Source organism: Octopus sinensis, unplaced genomic scaffold, assembly GCF_006345805.1.
Source record: "Octopus sinensis unplaced genomic scaffold, ASM634580v1 Contig11448, whole genome shotgun sequence".
Taxonomy (NCBI): domain Eukaryota; kingdom Metazoa; phylum Mollusca; class Cephalopoda; order Octopoda; family Octopodidae; genus Octopus; species Octopus sinensis.
Window position 1 is genome coordinate 298,852 of NW_021832375.1, and position 6,149 is coordinate 305,000.

The following is a 6,149-nucleotide window of genomic DNA, read 5'->3' on the forward strand; positions in this document are numbered from 1 at the left end:
GCTTCTTTCAGTTTCCGGTTACTAAATCCACATACAAATCCTTTGGTTAACCTTTGACCTAAAGGAGAAGATAAATAGCCCAAGTTACCGTGAAGTGGGACTGAACTCGCGACCACATACTTAGGAAGAAAGCTTTTGAACCACACAACCATGGGTTATCAATCTTCTGAAGGTCATCATTTACTGTTTCGAAACCAATTCTATGCCCTATAGCTGAAATCCCCTTTTTCAGAAAACTGAATCGCTTCAAATTGGTTGAAAAGGGTCAGTGCTCCGATACATTTCAAAATATTAAACTTCATTCAGAGAATTAGCGTAGATGAGATGCAGCTTTTGTTTTATGCCAAGGAGAAATACTACTGAGGCTCAGTTTCAAGCAAGGCAAGGGCAGAGGGATTGGTTGGACAGAGCTCTCTGACCTACTGTCCGTAACATCCCACCTACACCAGCCTGAAAGAGAGAAGCTGGACATTCCTAGGATGATGTTCACGACTATGATGATGGTGATGGAAGAGAATTGTTTGAGTAATATAGGAAAATTCCATCTTTCAAGTTGGTATGACATTGTGTTTGAATGACTCTCCAACATTTTGCTGAATAAAAATTATAGAAACATGTTTCTATATAAGGGAGTTATGCTGAGCTGGGGGGGGGGTCACCGGTTTCCCTGTACACTGAGTTCATCAGGGAATCAAGGAAATTAAAGCCGGTCCTGACTGCCTCGGGGCTGTATTTATTCAACATCTATTTGTATCATTGGAAGCCTAAGATGAGAATATAGTCTTTACGTGTAGCAGATGTCCAGGTTCTTTAAACACTAGGAACGCGCAAAAGATAGACTCCCTCAAAAGTCAGGAGGACCCTTAGAAGTAGCAGACTGTTTGCTTAGGTGGCCAAGTTAAATGTTGTGGGGTGAGGTCGTTCCAAAGGCATAACTGCTTGAATAAGAATAGGCTGGGAAAAGTTCTGAGAGCTACTACATCTGTTAGTGACGATAGGTCACTCCCTCTGAGTGAAATGCAGATTGTATGATGCCTATGTACGAACAGCGGCGCTACATGATTGCGAAACATTGGCTGTGACTAGTGAAGATATGCGAAGGCTTGAAACAAATAAAGCCAGTATGGTCCGCTGGATGAGTAATATCAGTGAGCGTATACAACAGTTTGTAAGTGATTTGAGAGAAGGACTGTGTATACGAGGCATTAGATCTAGTGTGCAAGAGAGAAGACTGCGCTGGTATGATCATGTAATGCGTATGAATGAAAACTCTCTCATCAAGAGGTGCTGATCTCTAATTGTGAAGGAAACACTGTGGAAGGAGTAGGCCCAAGAAAACGTGGGACGAAATGGGGAGAAAGGATCTTCAGACGTTGGGTCTCACAGAAGGGATGACAAGGACCGGTTTGCTATGCTTGAGAAAAGACGTCAGGCGAAGTAAAATCGTGGTTGATCTTGCATATAGGCATGTCCCCTGCATCTCTTTTAAGCTGAGCGTACCTAATCTTGTGCGCTCGTGGAGGCTGGTGCAATGTAAAATTCAGCCTCACTGGTGCCACATCAACACAATCAGAACACTCTATAAACTGGCTGACGTTAGAAATGGTATCCAGACGTTAGAAAAAGGATCCACTTAAGCGGTGATCTGCTGTCATTCCGCTTACCATCGCTGTCCGATGATATAAAAAAAAACAATCTTGCGGCTACCCTTTCATTGGACGAGGTGAAAACCATCGTTAGTTTACGATTAGTGATATTGTTCAGAGAGACTTGCTTAAGAGAACAGCTACTACAATGCGCTGTGTCTTTCGAAAGACATGAACCAGCATCCGAGGTGTAGTGTAGCTCGGTGTAAAGAACTTAGAAGTATCCGACGACATCGGCGACACGAATCACTCGGCAAATGATCAAAACTGAACGGTGCCGGCAAAGATGGATCCCACCACCAAAATATACATCCTCTCGTTTCATGACGTCAACATGTGTGTCTATCTGTCTAAGTCTCCCTGGAAGTCGAACCGAACCGCCTTTCTCCAGTGAGTTTCTGACTGCTAGCTTTGTTCGGTGTGTCCGTCTTATAGCTTTGTTGTCATGTTTCCCAAATGACGCTAGACGAAAAGAGAAAACCGCGACTTACGAGGAAAGAAAAGAGAGAGAGAGAGAAAGAAAGAGAGAAAGAAAGAGAGATAGAAAGAGAGATAGAAAGGTAGAGAAAAAAGAGTACGTAAAGGAAAACTAAAAGAGTGAAAGAAAGAAAGAAAAACACAGAAACAAAGGAAGAAAGAAAGAAAGAGGAAAGAATAGTAGAAAGAAGAAAAGAAAGGAAGTATGAAATGAGGAAGGAAATAAAACAAAGAAAGAAGAGAAAGAAAGAAGGAAATAAAGAAAGAGTGGAAAAAAGAAAGGAAGAATAAACAAACGGCGAAGTTATTTTGCGAAGGAGAAAATAAGATTGATAACAAATGAGACAGAGAATGAAAGAAAGAAAGAGATAAGAAAGAAGGAAAGGAAGAAGGGAGAAAGTAAAGAAGGAAAGAAAGAAAGAAAGAGAGAAAGAATAAAAGAAAGAAAGAAAGGAGGAGATAAGAAAGAAGGAAATAAAGAAAAACTGACAGAAAGACAGAAAGAAGGAAGAAAGAACAAAAGAAACAGAGATAGAAAGATAGAAGATGGAAAATAGAAAAAAGAAAGAAAGAAGGAAGGAAAGAAGGACTGAAAAAAGGCAGATAAACTGAAAGAAAGAAAGAATGAAGAAAGAAAGCAAGTTATATTGAAAGATAGAAGGAAGAAAAGAGAAAAAAGAATGAATGAATAAAAGAAAAAAAGGAAGGAAAAAAGGAATGAACGAGATTGAAAGAAATAGGACGTGATGATGGAATAAAGAGAAGGATGAGAGGGAAGAGATTATCCCAGACGGGGCAAAGATAATTCCTCTTCTGACACCCCGTTCTTCTTTTCAACTGAATTACTTTCGGTTGGGTTAAATCGAATCTGTGTCTCTGCGAAGACTTCAGAAAACTGCCAAATATGATTGAATGGAAATAAGAGATCGAACTGATTATAAAAGGCAAATAAGTTTAGGGAAGAGGAAACTATTGTTTTATTTAAATCTTATATTTTTTACTGGTTTCAGTAATTCGACTGCGGCCATGCTGGGGCACCGTTTTGATGAATTACACCTCTAGATTTTTCTTTTATCATTTATGCATACTACTTCTAGTAACGGTGTCTTTTGCCAAACGGCTATGCCACAAGGACGTAAACAGAGAAACACTGGTTGTCAAGCGGGGTGGCTTCTCAAACGCAAACACAAAGACACACGTGCACAAACATACAAGCACAAACACATAAGTATGTATGTATATATGTATACGACGGGCTTTTTTCCGTTTCCATCTACCAAATACACTCACGATATTCTGATGGGGCAGAGGTTATAGTAGAAGGGCATCTTTTGAAGCTGTTTATTTAATTGCAAGAGATAAAAGAAACCCCAAACAACATCGGCGAAGAACTTGTATTAGCAGCAGCAATGAAAACATCAATAATTATTCATTGAAATAACATGCAGATGAAGCAAGTTAGTCTGCGAAATGATAATGTTGGTATTTATATTTCAGAAATGAATAATGATTAATTGGAGTAAATTATGCGAAGGTTTTTAAACAACGTCTCTAAACATGCAATTCAATTAGATGAAGCAAGTAAAATTACAAACTATAGTAATATAGAATAGGGTCCAGGAAGATTGGTTCGTTAGATGGAGACTTTGTAGCTAAAAGTAGACGATAGAACTAGGCCTTGGATGGTATAAATGTAATGTAGTATGTAATAAAGATGCAGAAGCTATGATAAGGAGGGAAATTGGGGTTCAAGTTAAATTTGTAAGATAAAAACCCTATTTCTGTCACTTATTGCAGTCTTCACTGAGAGGTGTTGGTTTCTCAGAAAATATTTCCAGATACTTTTGCAATATTACAAGAAGCGGTTAAAATTATTAACGTTATTAAAATTCTTGTTCTCAATAGTTTGACGAAATGGCATCCAATTTCTGCAAAGTTTTATGAAGAACAGAAGTGTGATGAATCTGAAATGGAGAAGATTTGAAACAATTGTTTGAACTTTAAGAAAATGAAGACATAATATTCCTGCTGGGATTAAATTCAGATTTGTTCCACAATGAAGATTCGTTATACAAATTATTCTATTTGTCAGACATTTTTGGACAACTTAATAAACGTAATATGTCTGTACAAAAGGGAAAACACTGAAATTTCTTATTTAAATAAAAGATTCAAGAAAAATGAAACACATGGTTGATCGTAAAGACGGATACCACTTCCCCGCAGCTGAATTTCGTCGAGATACCTGTGCATCTGTCTCAATCTTCCACCACCGACCAGATATTTCTGCCATCGACCTACACGCTGTTAACAATGGGAACCGGCTACTTTCTCTGTCATTGTCGGTCTTAGGTCAGGTGAGGAGGATTCTGATGGTTGGGTAGGGCTGCAACATAACCCTCAGAGAGAAAGAAAGAAAGAATTAGAGAATGAGAGAGAGAGAGAGAGAAATGTTAGTGAGGAAAAGAGACGACTCAGATGGTGCTTGGATTTGACGGTAATGTCCCACCGACACGCACAGATGCGGGAGAGGACATCCGAGAAGCTTTCCGACTGGAACAGCGATTTCCAGCAGAAGACCCGTCCTGGGAAGGCAGCCATTCTCACAGATGTGTGCGACGCACCGAATTTGTTTCCTCATAACTCCCCGACAAACAGACATTATTTAATTAAATTTTCTGTAAATACGCTTCAGATGGTGATCATTCTGATTATATCGGAATTTGTAGCGGAAAGATGAGTTTCGTAAAATTCACACGAATTGTCTGTGTTTGCTCAGAACTTTAACAAAAATCGGATATTTTCTAAGGTAATTTTCTACAAATACGTTACAGTGTGTGTAAAATGCGATTGTATTGGAATTTAATGTGGAAAGTAAAAATAAGAAGCACACACACACACACACACACACACCACACACACACACACACACACACACACACACACACACACACACTGACGCACATCACAATTTTCTTTTGTCGATATGTGACCTGTTGTTCTCTGTATCTGTAATAATACACCAAATTAATTTTCTCATATTCATTTCCGATATAATTGTAATTGACACACTCTGAAAGGCATTTATAGAAAATTCCATTAAAAATTTACTAATTTTCTGAAAGTTGTGAAAAAAGCCAGACGCCTTGTGTGAATTTTCCAAAACTCCCCACATCGAAGAAGGAAAAATGTTTTCATCAAATATTTCGATATAATCGCAATTTACAGCATCAGAAGCTCAGTTTTAGAAAATATAATTTAAAATCTCCATTTTCTGGAAGCTCTGAGGCAGGAAATTCGGGTGTCAAACATCTGAAGCAATACCGAAAGGCATTTAATATCTTCACACTGAACTCCTTCATAACCGTCGAGATGCGTCAATTTCCGTCGATTTCCGTTCTCGTAGCTGTTTCCCCGCAACACAGCTCCGTCACACATCCATGGGACCGGCCTGCGATGAGTAAAAACAGTGTGTCGAGATGTTTCGGTGGTAGAGGCGTCGTCACTATGAGCTGAATTGTTCTCCGTTAGATGGCATTCACTTGTTTCCTGTTCTATTCTCATCACTTCCGGTCTGATCCCTTTCCTTCTCGAAGTTTACTTTCACATTTTTGCAGCTTAAAATAGGACGACAACCAGTGCACGGTTGCACTAAACTGCACTTTCTTTGCATATTCTTGCTCCCTTCTCTTTGTAGTGGACAGTCAATGGCTAATCTTTGCAGTTATCTGACCAAATGCCAATTATAAAATAGAAACTATTAGATTTAGGCAAATGTCCGTGCGTCGTGTTAAAATAATGATTGTTTTATGCAAGAATTTATTCAAAAGCAACAAATATTCTTCAAAATAAAGACCAAACGCACGAACTTTTTCCTCAACTTAATAAATAAATTTTGAAGCAATTAAAGAAATCAGAGGTTTCATTTAGTATCCGATGTTTGGCTGCTATTTCTAGCAGCTGCATCCACAATAGGTGCAGGGTGCAGTGTGAAGATTACGAGGAGGAAATTAAGGGCTAAGAATT